The sequence below is a fragment of the Chanodichthys erythropterus genome, chromosome 6 (assembly GCF_024489055.1).
Source record: "Chanodichthys erythropterus isolate Z2021 chromosome 6, ASM2448905v1, whole genome shotgun sequence".
Lineage (NCBI taxonomy): Eukaryota > Metazoa > Chordata > Actinopteri > Cypriniformes > Xenocyprididae > Chanodichthys > Chanodichthys erythropterus.
In genome coordinates, this window is record NC_090226.1 from 2894266 (window position 1) to 2910487 (window position 16222).

At 35.8% G+C, this 16222-nt stretch overlaps 1 pseudogene; it reads left to right on the top strand.

Annotated features, from left to right (window-relative positions):
- Window positions 1–9999: 9999 nt before the first annotated feature.
- LOC137021839 (transcription factor HES-5-like) lies at window positions 10000–10699 on the top strand (annotated as a pseudogene).
- Window positions 10700–16222: the final 5523 nt, after the last annotated feature.

Genomic DNA, 16222 nt, shown 5'->3' on the forward strand with positions numbered 1-16222 from the left:
CATTCTGTGTATTAAACATCATAATCAATTAGATCAAGTCAAATCATACTTTATTAATGGGGTGTCTTTAAAAACAGCAGAGAAATATTGAATAATGAAATACATTTCATTATTTTTGAGTTGTTACAGCATTGTTAGACACAAATGGATTTATATATGTGCATAAAGTTCAACATTTCAAATCTTTCCACAGAAGTAAGTGCAGATATTTAGAGTCCTAATTCATGATCTTCATCGTTCTCATTGCTGCAGTGACGTCACCCTCATGCTGGAGTCCAGATGAAGCAGATGTGTGTGTGTTTGTGCTGGTCAGTGTGAGTAGATCTCATGTGAGGTTCCCACACTGACTCTCTTCTTCACATCAATGGAGCACAAAAGCATCAGAGTCCTGAATGGAGCATTAGTGACGCTGAAGACTCTGTTCTTCCTGACGTCACCAACCATCTGGAGGGAAACGACTGGAGTCAGTAAGTTAGCAGACACTTTCTGATCACAATTATTCTCATGCAAATATGCAATTTTCATGCATATTAAATTTATTATGCAAAACAGCACTTTTAATTTGCTTTTTTAGCTTCAAATTATTGCATTTGTGAAACATGTTTGTGTCTCTTAAGTTCCTGATGCAAAAGCTTAATCGTTGTAAAAGTTCATGATGTGTAAAGGAAAATAAACAGGGAAAGTGCTGGATTCTGCTCACACTGCTGATGACATCATCAGTGACATCATCAAACCACCTTGTCAAGCTGGTGCATGTGTGTAAATATCCATAAGTGTGTCGACTCCCTCGTGTGTGTCAAATATTGAGGTTTGTCGGCGTTTAGGATGCTGATGACACTAGAACTGTGACTCTGTTCTCCAGAGTTTCCCACACGGACACACAAACACAACAATAGAAGTGTGTCTATTCACATGATAATGAGTCTTAATGCAGGACAGATTCCCTACAAGCTTTCTCACGCCTCTGCTGATCAATACTTGTTATAATAAGCATACTTTTTATACGAATCTGAAGAGTAATTTCTCAAAATAAAGCATTTGATTCAGTTTGGAACTTACATTATCAGTATCTGAAGTTGAAATAAGATAAATTTATAGTCCAATCTATTCATGTTGACCTCTGACCTCTGGTCTCTTAGTTGAGTTCTATTGTCTCTGAGGGTCTTTGAGTGACTTCTGTTTCTCACGCTCTCTTCAGTCACTCAATTCAATTGCGAATTTTAGCTAACGTTCTGGCAAGGTTCTCTCAAAGTTATTCTGAACATTCTTCCAGTAGCGTTAAAAGAATGTTTGTTCAAAGTTATCTGGTCTTTAATGTTCTCAAAACATTAGCAAAAAAAAACGTTATCATACAATAATATTATGAAATATTATTACAATTTAAAATATGGTTTTCTATTCATTCTAATATGATTTGATACTCAGTTATTATCAATGTTGGAAACAGTTGTGTTGCTTAATATTTTTTTGGAACCTGTGATATATTTTTCAGGATTCATTGACGAATAAAAGGTTAAAAAGAACAGCATTTATTCAAAACTATAAATCTTTTCTAACAATATAAATCTTTACTATCACTTTTTATCAATTTAACACATCCGTGCTGAATAAAAGTATTAATTTCTTTTTTAAAAAAAAGAAAGAAAAAAGTTACAGACTCCAAACTTTTGAACGGTAGTGTAGCTGACGCTGATGGGTCAGCTGTGGGTTATGTATGACTTTATTAATTTTTCAAAAGGTTGTTTACTTTTTATGATTTGGTAATTATGTATTTCACTTATGTATTGTACTTTATAATTATGTATTGTATTTTATTATTGTTAAATTCGGTTGTCTACCAGCTGAATGTGTCATGTGACTCTTCCTGATTTATTTCACCTGGAAGTATTGGCGCCAACAGTAAGGCGATGCATGAATTCAGATAAGCATGTTAGTGCTCCTGACTATTCTACTGCTGGTTACCAGGCATACACGGTAAAAAAATATATTTTGTATATTCTTTATTTGATTTGTGGTTTAGTGGTGTTATGTGTAAGACTGTGTTTGTTGTTTTTGTTTGTGTCTAGTTTTCACGGTGTTCCAAACAAATAAAACGCATGGACATCAGTATTTTGGAATCGTGGACTGTTTAATAACCAGCCAGTAGTTACAGGTAGTGTATATTGTTACAAAAGATTTCTATTTTAAATAAATGCTGATATTTTTTTAACTTTTTATTCATCAAAGAATCCTGAAAACGTAACACAGGTTATAAAATAATATTAAGCACCATTTTAACATTTTTTAGAACATTAGTTTTGAATGTTCTCTGAACATTCTAAATCAAGTAGTAACATTTAACAGTTTTTTCAGGAGATGTTAAATGTTACTACTTGATTTAGAATGTTCAGAGAACATTCAAAACTAATGTTCTAAAAATGTTAAAATGCAAAATGATCAAATGGAATGTTCCCTCAACATTTGCATAATCAAGAAAAAATGTTAAAACATTTAAAAAAAAAGGATACTTGTAACGTTCAGAGAACATTCGGAAATAACGTTGCCATAACTTTATGGGAACATTAGCACAACGTCGTTAGAAATGTTTTTTAAGCCGTGCAGGTATAGCCTACTGTACAATTTTCCTCCAGTAAAATGGTACAATTCAGAGAGCGATGTGGGCGCCACATACTCGACGCTCAATGAACACGCAGCTGCTTTCCAACAGATCTTTATTCCGGCTGCTGGAGTCACAGAGACACACGGATTCACACACTTCTGTATTCATCACATTAAATCACTCACACGATAGAAGTGTGTCGTCAGGTTTCATGAGTTCAGAGACCATCAGAATGTAATACTGAGATTGTTTCAGTGTGATATTTTAGACAACCTAGGCTATTAGGATGGCAACCATAACAATTATTTATAACTGTAATTATATGTATAGGTTTAATTTATTTTATATTTTTACATAATTCCAATCCATTAATTTTGTCCTCTGACCCCCACAAAATTATGTATTTATATATATATTATAATAATTTTTATTTATTCAGTGTTTGTGTGTGTGTTCTCTGTGCATTTATTTCCAGTAGCTCAAATTGAAGAACTCTTGTCATTCAGTAATCTAACAGTCTTCTCTGACTTTCACATTTGGAGTTGAACATCTTGTGGGAACCAGAAATGTCCTGCATCCCCACATTCATAAAGATGAATATGAGTGACCTTACTGGCAGATGGCAGTGAGGAGAACATCCCACCGATTCACTCTTCAGCACGGTATTGTTCAGAATTCCGAGGCTTCTGATTGGCTGAGACGAGTGAGGTGTGAGTATAAATGAAAGATTTCACAGCGAAGACACTTCAGTCCAAACTGAGCTTGAACTTCAACACAGTCATGGCGACCTACATGGACGTGTCTTTCCAGAGCAGCATCAAGACTCAACATGTTCAACACGCAAGGTGAGAACTTCAGAAACTCATGGATGCGATAAAAACTAAAGCCTCATCTAGTATTTCATTGACTTTAATATGAACTAAAGTGACTGTGTTGTTGTTTTCAGATGCGTTCTTACATGTTTGGAAAGGAAGTGTGGCAACAGTTTGGAGAAGCTCAAATCTGCTCTTGGAGAGTATCTTCAGAACGGCATCCACACCTCAGATCTTCTGGAGAGAGCCGTGTCTTTCATCACCCTGAAACGAGTTTTACTCTCCCATGACGGCTACTCCAAATATTCCCGTGACATCCTGCGTCTTTTCCCGGATCACGCAGAGGATGTAGCAGCGTTGTGCTCTGAAGAATGAGCATCACCTGAAAACTCTTCACACAAATGACGAGAAAGACTGAACATAAACCTAGAGTTTAAGATATCTGAAAAACTCTCACTATAATGCCTTAATGCAACTTTTATATCTTTATTTTTTATATTTCTTGCTGAAAAGAATATTTTTATATTTTTGTTTTTGCAAATGTTGTTTTATGCATTATATGCATTATTATTGGCAGTTACACTGCAATATATATTAACGTTTATCGCTGTGAATAAATGTACTTTATGCTTGCATGAAGAGATTTTAACCCAGAACTCCTTTAACTGGAGGAATGTTGCTCTATAAGTATTGTGATTCAACAGATATCTGATTATTCTGATGATGATGATTTCATGCCATACAAATGGACAATTCTGTCCAAAATTAAAAAAGTGATTTACTACACTTTACATTTCAGTCTCTTATTTGATTCATTCATTCTCTAATTACACATTTTCACACAACAACACTCTTCAATGCAGTCTGTGTCTACAGAGTTCACAATAGAGGTCAAGATCATTTTGATTCAAGACCGAGCTTAATCTGTTTACTCTGATTGAACACCTGAAATGTCACAAATGTCAGATGTTCATTTCATGTTTTGCTCTAGAGATCGAGTCTAATGGAGTTCAAATGTTACAGAAGAATCATGCAAATAAAGAAAAGGAAGATTCATAAAGATATTCTTATGTCTTCACAATACAAGTTTTGGTGTTTGATTACAAATTTAAGAATCGTTAATACTAATTATATGTAACATTAAATATATTTTTTGCATGTTATGTGTGCATATGATTTCAAAACCAACTGTTTGGCAAAATTATGAATTTTTTTGAATTTGGCACATTTGAAACATGAAACCTACAGTGTAAATGCAATGGAAATCAACCCAAACCTGCATAAAACACACCTTTTACAAATCAATAGCAAATGTTTTCTTAAAAGTGTATCTATTAAATGCAAACTCATGAAATACCATTAAACACGAGGTTTCTGTATAATCTGTACAAATGTGCCATTAAAAATGTTTATATTTTAAAACTGATTGGAAGTCTGGTACCCTTAAGAAATACACACAGGTTCATGGATTCACTGAGATCGGCCTTTAGTTTTTGTCATACAAACAGCCTAATGATATAAAACAGAGATTTTGCAGCTTATATGAAAGGCCTGATTTCATAAAATGTGTATTTCTAGATGAATGTGTTTCTGTCTAAAGCTTTAGAGTTGTGCAGTGTAATTCAGACTTCATTGTCTCCATTGTCTCAGAGTCCAGATGAAGCAGATGTGTGTGTGTTTGTGCTGGTCAGTGTGAGTAGATCTCATGTGAGGTTCCCACACTGACTCTCTTCTTCACATCAATGGAGCACAAAAGCATCAGAGTCCTGAATGGAGCATTAGTGACGCTGAAGACTCTGTTCTTCCTGACGTCACCAACCATCTGGAGGGAAACGACTGGAGTCAGTAAGTTAGCAGACACTTTCTGATCACAATTATTCTCATGCAAATATGCAATTTTTCTGCATATTAAATTTATTATGCAAAACAGCACTTTTAATTTGCTTTTTTAGCTTCAAATTATTGCATTTGTGAAACACGTTTGTGTCTCTTAAGTTCCTGATGCAAAAGCTTAATCATTGTAAAAGTTTATGATGCGTAAAGGAAAATAAACAGGGATAGTGCTGGATTCTGCTCACACTGCTGATGACATCATCAGTGACATCATCAAACCACCTTGTCAAGCTGGTGCATGTGTGTAAATATCCATAAGTGTGTCGACTCCCTCGTGTGTGTCAAATATTGAGGTTTGTCGGCGTTTAGGATGCTGATGACACTAGAACTGTGACTCTGTTCTCCAGAGTTTCCCACACGGACACACAAACACAACAAAAGAAGTGTGTCTATTCACATGATAATGAGATGGACAATTACTAATAAAACCCCAGGGATTTAAACTCGAAGTAGTTTTGATGTGCAAGTGTTTCCCACGTCATTCCTGTTCACTTCAAAATGACTTCTGTGCAAAATGTTTAACATTTTTTAATCCGTGTCAATTAAAAGAAAAATATAGTTAGTTAAACAAACTTTGGTGCACCCTTAAATCTTGGACTTCAGTAAAAAAGAAATCAGTCTCTCTTTCAAATTTTGTATATTTTTATATTATTATTTCTTCCCAATTGCAGCAGTTTAGCTATAAAAACAGCACAGATGATTCAGTCTTTGGGAAGCGAGTTCCTCCTGTGAGAACGACACACTTCTATCGTGTGAGTGATTTAATGTGATGAATACAGAAGTGTGTGAATCCGTGTGTCTCTGTGACTCCAGCAGCCGGAATAAAGATCTGTTGGAAAGCAGCTGCGTGTTCATTGAGCGTCGAGCATGTGGCGGCCACATCCCTCATTGTCTGTTTGAGCTCTTCCATTGGCTCCAAACTGTGAGAAACTCCAACAAGCTCAAGCCTCACACATTCATATGGAGATTTGGGAGTATAAATGGAGGAGCTGCAGCCAGTGCAAATCAGACTCGCTCTGCACAGAGAGATCTACAGCACAGAGATCCAGACATGACACCTCCAATCATCTCAACGGAGCATCTCCCTCTCAACAACAAGGTACGTTCACATGATCCTCCTCACAGCAACATGACTGCAGCAGCTTTCACGCCTAAACTCAATTTGAAGGCCACTTTCCTCATGCTTTTCTGTCTTGATTTGCAGCTGAGAAAGCCAATAGTGGAGAAGATGAAGGTCTCAACAGCAGCATCGAGCAGCTCGAGTGTCTTCTGGCTCCAGAGTTCCTCAAGCAGCAGCAGCCTGATTCCAAGCTGGAGAAAGCAGATATCCTGGAGATGATGACGCTCAACTTCCAGTTGCTGTCAATCAAGGCTTCTCCAGGTGTGTCCGTGAGATGGTGCACTTCCTGTCTAAAGATGAGATTCCAGAAGCTGCAGACATCATGTGATCAGAGAAGTCTCGGCTGAGCCGCCCAGACCAGAACACCTTCAGCAAAGAGATGAAGGTCAACAAGAGCGCCATCTGGAGGCCTTGAGCCTTACAGCAACCAGCAGCACATACTGAACGTCTCGTTTAAGCTTCTCTTTTTGAGAAAAAGTGTTTCATGAGTTCCAGTTTGGAAGAGATATTTGTACTGCAAAGTGCTCTGATGATTCAATCTTCTATGAAGACTTCATGTCAAGAGTTCCTGATGGGATCATATACTGACGTCTATATTAGACAACATTGACTTTTACATTAAATGCATCTTGATGAGATGTGAAGAAAAACTTCCCTTTATTATTTTAAAGGACATTTATAATCTGATCATACTCAAGCTTCGTTCTACAAGCTGATCAAGAGTCAAATATGAAATGTTTTAATTTCTTGATATTAATGTGATGACAAGAATCTTGCTCCATTATGTGCGGTTTATATGAAGTGTCTCAAATTGGGATGATCTTCACAGAGAGACTTTATGATTTATATTTTATCTCCTTCTCTGATAGGATCATATACTGACGTCTATATTAGACAGCATTGACTTTTACATTCTTCATGTGATGAGACACTTTCTTTACTTTATTATTGTCCTGTTTCAGGACTATATAGTATGGAAACTAAATTGAATTTATCTAATAGCATTCTCTGTCTTGATCAAATATCTTATGTTTAAGTTTGATATTTGACCATATACAATATATTTGACATGGTGTTTTTCCTGTTTTGGGGAATTTTTTTTAATGTATTGTTAAATACTAATTTTTGTCATCAGTGAAGATTTTCTATGAATGAATCTGTGATTTATTTATTACATTTCTTAATATTTTAAATCTGAATTTGCTTTTATAAAAGCATGTTTTACTATTTTTATTTTACCTCTCAGAAATATTTTTCTTTCTTTGAAAGATTCTGTGATTTTTAAAGTTCTGTCATGTTTGATATTGTACTTTTGATATTTTACAGTCACCATGTGACCATTCTGAATACAGTGATCTCTAATGATCTTTCTTCTCAAGCTGAGAAATGTTTGTTTAATCAGAAACGCTGTTTGTTCATTGTTGAATATGTTGGTGTCTTTTGTTTTATGATGTATAAACTCTGCTCTATTAAGAGCATAAATGTATCTTGGAGATTCTCCAAACACATGTTGTGATATATTATCACTCAATGATGTCATTTCCTCAATGACAAAACAAATATTCATGACAATAAATGAGTTGACCTTATTTCTGTCTCTGCATTTTGTTTCTTTCTTATGTATATATGCAGAAAAAAACAGACATAAAAAGAACATAAAATATGAAACAAACACAAAACAATTATTATAAAAAGTAAACTTCTTATAACACCTTAAAATTACAATAATTACTGAAATACTTGATTCTGTTTGGTAAATAGCGCCATCCAGCGGTCTGATTCCTAAACCTGCGTTCCAATTCATATGCTCCCTACACAGTGTTCACTGCTCCCTACTAAGCAAGGGTTATATAAAGTTCACTTCACTTGAAGTTTTTTGTTTTGTTTTGTTTTCATAACACAACATCATCAAATGCAGAGCAAACTTGAGTTTGGAGTATTAATACTCTCTAATATGCTTGTCTAAATAATCTTTCATTTATATTCATGTGTATATAATTTAATGCATTTGTATATTTCTATAAAATATTTATTATCATAAATATTAATTCATATATTTAGTCATAAATTGAGTGATTTAAATGTCTGATGCGATGTTAAATATGAAAATGAATGTGATTTGTGTCTTCTTATCGTATGTAACCAATAATCATGATATTTTCATTGTAACTGTTGGATCTTGTGAAAATGATCTCAGGGATTTCACTAATATTATAGGAATATTGTTTTGAATCAACATTTCCTGTACATGTATTTATATATCGTGTGTGTTTGCTCAGTGTTGGGGTTTATTTTGTCCACAAATGATATAAATGTCTGATTTGAAAATTTATCTCATGAAGATTAGATCACTGATCTCATCAAATTTACTGGTGTTGTTAATATTAATGCTTGATTTAAAAAAAAAAACTTCTAATTCATGTAAAAATTCATGTTTATTTCAACAAGTATTGATCAGCAGAGGCGTGAGAAAGCTTGTAGGGAATCTGTCCTGCATTAAGACTCATTATCATGTGAATAGACACACTTCTATTGTTGTGTTTGTGTGTCCGTGTGGGAAACTCTGGAGAACAGAGTCACAGTTCTAGTGTCATCAGCATCCTAAACGCCGACAAACCTCAATATTTGACACACACGAGGGAGTCGACACACTTATGGATATTTACACACATGCACCAGCTTGACAAGGTGGTTTGATGATGTCACTGATGATGTCATCAGCAGTGTGAGCAGAATCCAGCACTTTCCCTGTTTATTTTCCTTTACGCATCATAAACTTTTACAATGATTAAGCTTTTGCATCAGGAACTTAAGAGACACAAACATGTTTCACAAATGCAATAATTTGAAGCTAAAAAAGCAAATTAAAAGTGCTGTTTTGCATAATAAATTTAATATGCATGAAAATTGCATATTTGCATGAGAATAATTGTGATCAGAAAGTGTCTGCTAACTTACTGACTCCAGTCGTTTCCCTCCAGATGGTTGGTGACGTCAGGAAGAACAGAGTCTTCAGCGTCACTAATGCTCCATTCAGGACTCTGATGCTTTTGTGCTCCATTGATGTGAAGAAGAGAGTCAGTGTGGGAACCTCACATGAGATCTACTCACACTGACCAGCACAAACACACACACATCTGCTTCATCTGGACTCCAGCATGAGGGTGACGTCACTGCAGCAATGAGAACGATGAAGATCATGAATTAGGACTCTAAATATCTGCACTTACTTCTGTGGAAAGATTTGAAATGTTGAACTTTATGCACATATATAAATCCATTTGTGTCTAACAATGCTGTAACAACTCAAAAATAATGAAATGTATTTCATTATTCAATATTTCTCTGCTGTTTTTAAAGACACCCCATTAATAAAGTATGATTTGACTTGATCTAATTGATTATGATGTTTAATACACAGAATGTATTATAATAATATTCTAGTTTGATATTAAACTTTGGACTGCACTGTTCCACAGTAATTCAGATGAGATGTGCAGGAATGATGTGATGTTGAAATCAGCATATGAGGAATGAGATGATGCAGGTGTCTCTGAAGCCACGTGTTTCTAATGATGAGCGTGTGCTTCAGAGACACTGATGTGAACATGAGCTCTCTACAGGTCAGCACTTTCCCAGATTCTCCCCTGAGACACGGGCTTTGAGCTCCTGATAGAGGATCATGGAGCATGTGGCGGCCACATCCCTCATTGTCTGTTTGAGCTCTTCCATTGGCTCCAAACTGTGAGAAACTCCAACAAGCTCAAGCCTCACACATTCATATGGAGATTTGGGAGTATAAATGGAGGAGCTGCAGCCAGTGCAAATCAGACTCGCTCTGCACAGAGAGATCTACAGCACAGAGATCCAGACATGACACCTCCAATCATCTCAAAGGAGCATCTCCCTCTCAACAACAAGGTACGTTCACATGATCCTCCTCACAGCAACATGACTGCAGCAGCTTTCACGCCTAAACTCAATTTGAAGGCCACTTTCCTCATGCTTTTCTGTCTTGATTTGCAGCTGAGAAAGCCAATAGTGGAGAAGATGAAGGTCTCAACAGCAGCATCGAGCAGCTCGAGTGTCTTCTGGCTCCAGAGTTCCTCAAGCAGCAGCAGCCTGATTCCAAGCTGGAGAAAGCAGATATCCTGGAGATGATGACGCTCAACTTCCAGTTGACATGCTGTCAATCAAGGCTTCTCCAGGTGTGTCTGTGAGATGGTGCACTTCCTGTCCAAAGATGAGATTCCAGAAGCTGCAGACATCATGTGAACAGAACAGTCTCGGCTGAGCCGCCCAGACCAGAACATCTTCAGCAAAGAGATGAAGGTCAACAAGAGCGCCATCTGGAGGCCTTGAGTCTTACAGCAACCAGCAGCACAAACTGAACGTCTCGTTTAAGCTTCTCTTTTTGAGAAAAAGTGTTTTGTTTGTTCCAGTTTGGAAGAGATATTTGTACTGCAAAGTGCTCTGATGATTCAATCTTCTATGAAGACTTCTCTTTCTGAGAAAATGTCCTTGAAAAGTTTGAAAAATAACTTGTATTGCAAAATACCATGATGCTACTATACTAATTAGTATAAAACTGCATTTTTCACATCCTTTGGATGTAATTTTCACCTTTAAGGTGATGCAATATGTGACTATAAAGTCAAATCAGCTTTATTTTGGTTTCATGTTGAAACTTTCAGCTCATATTTGATCATATTTGTTGTTTTGAACTATATCAGTATGTTACTTTCCTCTATGAGGAGTTTGAATAAATGAAATTTCATTTTTGTAATTCTAAAAAGAATGTGCAATCCCTCCATGAGGGTTAATGTAAAACTCTTTAATGCATATAGATCTTCATCTATAGATGCACACTCTATATATGTTAACTGTATTTACGTTATTGTAAATCTGCTGTCTATGCTCAGCTGATATGGGTTATGTTCATATCTTTAGACATTTGTGTTGTCCTCTAGAGAGCATCTCTCTGCTCAGAGCTTCAGTTTAATGAAGCAGCGTGAATTGAAACAAATGCTTTCAACATTGAAAGTCATGTGTATGAGAAATATTTTCCATATGGAAAGAAAAATAAACTCAACTCAACTCAGATATGTGGTTTCATGTCTTTTCTACGATGTCTCAAAAGTGTAAACACTGAAGTCACACTTAATGTCTGAATGAAATTGCAAAATATCGACATTGTCTGTATCTAACAGTGTGACTTAAGTGTTCAAATGTTTTATAGGCTACTAATGCTTGATAAATACTGAAACAAACTTTACTTAAAGTGCATATGAATGTGATGTGCAGTAGACTAACATCTATTGTTGTTTAATTCAATTGAGAGAATGAGTGGCTGAGAAACAAACCCCAAGAGAGACAATAGATCTCAACTAAGAGACCAGGGGTCAGAGGTCAGAGGTCAAGGGAGTGACCTCCATCATTCCATCATTTGTTCTATTCCTCCAACTTTCACCAGAATACTGATAGTTTGGCATTATTAAAAAGACTGGAAAAAGAGCTTTGCTATTTAGTAACACTGATTAAAAACTGGAGAAACATATTTATGTGGATAAACACATAAAGCTTTTTTAAAAGCAAAGTAAAACATTCATATGTATTGGTTTCCCCCCCCCCAAAAAATATAGGAAGTAATTCCTACAAATTCCTGTAGCTTTGTAATTTGAAGGCAAAAGTAACAATTACAAAATGTTTGCAAAATGGAATGTTCCATTAATGTTTTTAAGACATTTAAAAAACTAGAAATTTTGTACATTCAGAAGTAACGCTTTAACTTAATCATAATGTTAGTAAAACGTTCATATTTTAATCTATAAATATATTTTTCTAACATCATAATATATTTAAATTATTATATAATATTATGGGTTGGAGGTCAGTGCAAAAAGTTAAAGCTTGATATTGTCATTTCATTTAACAAGCACAATTTAGGTAAAAGCAAATCCATTAAAAAAGTTCACCATAATGAATATTTATTATAAACTGATATTTCTAATGAAAATCTAATTTATGTTGGTACAAGTTTTTTTTAGCATTGCACACAGTTAAATTAACCACAAAATGTTACACAGCTCAGTATCCCAGCTGACAGGGAACGTTCTCAGAACTTCTGAATGATCTGGAAAGGTTCTCTCAAAGTTATGAACAGTAACATTATTAGAATGTTTGTTCAAAGTTAGTAGTGTTCTCAAAATGTTAGCACAAAAACATTATTGATACATTGTATTTCTTTGAATGTTTTTAAATGTTACTACTTGTTTCGGAATGTTCAGAGAACATTCAAAAGTAACAATCCCATAGTGTCTGCAAAATGGAATGTTCCCTTAACGTTCTTAACGTTTTTAAAGCATTTAAAAAGCTGAACATTTTGAACATTCAGAAATGATATTTTAACTTAATCAGAATGTTAGTAAAACGTTCTTAGAACGTGATTCTGTTAATTATATCAGTGGTAAATCATGCAAACACACAAAATTAAAAACAACAGCTTTTAACTTCCTTTGTTAAGTTTTTAAGTTCCATTAATGTCAGCTGAAGGTCCACAGCAGTGTTTAATGTCTCTGTACATGCACACACACACATGTACGTCACATACACACGTCAACCTGCAGTCAATGGGGGTTTATCTGGTCATTAAATGACAAGCATTCAACAGTCTCCCGGGGGAATTTTTATTATAGGATCAAGCGGTCATTAGCATCTGAATAGGCACATGTCTATTGTTCAGTGTGGGAAAGCTCTGGTACCCAGAATCACAGCTCAGTGTCATTAGCATCCCAAAACCCTCAATAAAACTCAATATTTTGGGACTCTTAAACAAGATAAAAACAGACTTGTTGTTGACCATATCAAAGGTTTAAAAACCCTGAAATATTAAGTTTAAAAAATTCAAATGGACCAGTCATTCTGAAGCTTTAAGTACACCTAAAGTCCGCTTTGCATTAATACTACAATATATTTAAAATGTCTATCAGTTTAAGAATAATTTAATTTTCTGTGACAGCACATCTGGAAATATCTTTTTGTCCAGTCAAAAATGTATAGACAGAAAAAATATACAAATACACTGCAAAAAAAATATTTTCTTACTTTTTTTTTTGTCTCGTTTCCAGTCTAAATATCTACAAATTCTTAAATCAAGAAGCATTTTCTAGACAAGTACAAATTATTGTCTTGTTTTCATAAAAAATAAGTTAGTTTTTGCTTAAAACAAGCAAAATAATCTGCCAACGGGAGCTCCGTTTTGCAAAACAAACTAATATACACATATAAGAAAACACAAGATATTTGCACAGAAATATCACAATCAAATCACTCACTGCCATTTACATCACATTCCCTCCCAAAACTGAACATCTGAAGGGCTTTTAAAACTTTTCTACAGGTTCCAGTGATTGAGAGTAATAATAATTAAAGGCATTTTCATTAGTTTATGATGCTGGGATCTTTATAACCCACAGCACATCACTTTCCAACATGGCAACAGGCAATCAGTTATGTGAAAGATTGCTTATTTTAACTCTTCATCGCATTAAAAACAACTCAGCAATGCCATCATGAGCAGCCTGATAGATAATTAATGCTTTTGATCTCTGAATCATTCACACATATTGAAAATACTTTTTAAATAAATAGACAAAAGCACAGATTTTTTTGATTGTTTTATTTCGCCACAGACTGATTGAAATACATTCAATGGCCTTTTCAATTCATAATACAAAAGGAATTCCTTCACAGAAGGAAACTTGATTTCACTTACACAGTGAAAAGGTTTTCACAATGGTTAAAGACAGTAAATGCCCTTATAAAAGGCAGTACAAAAGCACAGTACAGAGATGAGGTATAACCTCTGGAATCACAATCTTTATGATCTCTACAATTTCAGATCTGATACAGTCTGAATAATAATCTGATATAACCATATTATTTCCTTAGAAACACAAATACAAGCCCAATGGGTTTCAAATAAATCTCAATATGATTGAAAACAATCATCAACATTATATCCAAATATTGGATGCTGGCCAAATCTTGGCCAAACGTAAAAAAACAAAACATGAACAACATGTTCAGATTAGAGAAGAATCTTTCACATTTGAAAGAAATTTTAAAAAACTTATTATAAGCACAAATTAAGATACAAACAATATGTTGTAAGACAAATTTAAAAGAAGCACAAGAGCTTTACTATATGCATATTTATGACCAATGTGGTCCTTGAGTTGAGCTCCAGATCTACCAAGGCCTCCAAATGGTGCTCTTGTTGATTGAAGTTGTTCTGGTCTGGGCGGCTCAGCCGAGACTGTTCTGATCACATGATGTCTGCAGCTTCTGGAATCTCATCTTTGGACAGGAAGTGCACCATCTCACAGACACACCTGGAGAAGCCTTGATTGACAGCATGTCAACTGGAAGTTGAGCGTCATCATCTCCAGGATATCTGCTTTCTCCAGCTTGGAATCAGGCTGCTGCTGCTTGAGGAACTCTGGAGCCAGAAGACACTCGAGCTGCTCGATGCTGCTGTTGAGACCTTCATCTTCTCCACTATTGGCTTTCTCAGCTGCAAATCAAGACAGAAAAGCATGAGGAAAGTGGCCTTCAAATTGAGTTTAGGCGTGAAAGCTGCTGCAGTCATGTTGCTGTGAGGAGGATCATGTGAACGTACCTTGTTGTTGAGAGGGAGATGCTCCTTTGAGATGATTGGAGGTGTCATGTCTGGATCTCTGTGCTGTAGATCTCTCTGTGCAGAGCGAGTCTGATTTGCACTGGCTGCAGCTCCTCCATTTATACTCCCAAATCTCCATATGAATGTGTGAGGCTTGAGCTTGTTGGAGTTTCTCACAGTTTGGAGCCAATGGAAGAGCTCAAACAGACAATGAGGGATGTGGGCCGCCACATGCTCCATGATCCTCTATCAGGAGCTCAAAGCCCGTGTCTCAGGGGAGAATCTGGGAAAGTGCTGACCTGTAGAGAGCTCATGTTCACATCAGTGTCTCTGAAGCACACGCTCATCAACACTGTACACATGTGTGAAGGAGTTTTTGCAGAGTATCCATCATCATAATAATAATGCATTTTATTTAACGGTGCCCATAACACCTAAGGACAATCAAAACGGAAGTAAAAAAATTAAAGTGTGCTATCCAGAATGACAAATTGCATTATGATTAATATTCACATCAGATTTAGTTAGAGTTAGAGTCTTTCATTTAAGCTAAACAGTTGAACAAAGATGGTGGAGGAAAAGAGCCAGAGGGTTTGGAAGACAGTTAGAGCAGGGTGTTATCAGCGTAGCAGTAAAATTAATACCATATTTCCTGAAAATGTGGCAAAGAGGGAGTAAGTAGATAATGAATAGAAGTGGGCCCAAAACAGAACCCTGAGGAACACCAATAGTAACTGTTTTTAACTGTCACCTTGTTTTAGTTCGCCATATGTGTTTTGCACTTACACTGACAGTAAACAGTGCTCTAAAAATTTAAATACAGCAGTTTAAGAAAATGTGTTTTCAGCTGAATGCATTTCTAAAGCTTTAGAGTTGTGCAGTGGAATTCAGACTTCATTGTCTCCATTGTCTCAGAATCCAGGCCTCCAGATGTGTGTGTGTTTGTGCTGGTCAGTGTGAGTAGATCTCATGTGAGGTTCCCACACTGACTCTCTTCTTCACATCAATGGAGCACAAAAGCATCAGAGTCCTGAATGGAGCATTAGTGACGCTGAAGACTCTGTTCTTCCTGACGTCACCAACCATCTGGAGGGAAACGACTGGAGTCAGTAAGTTAG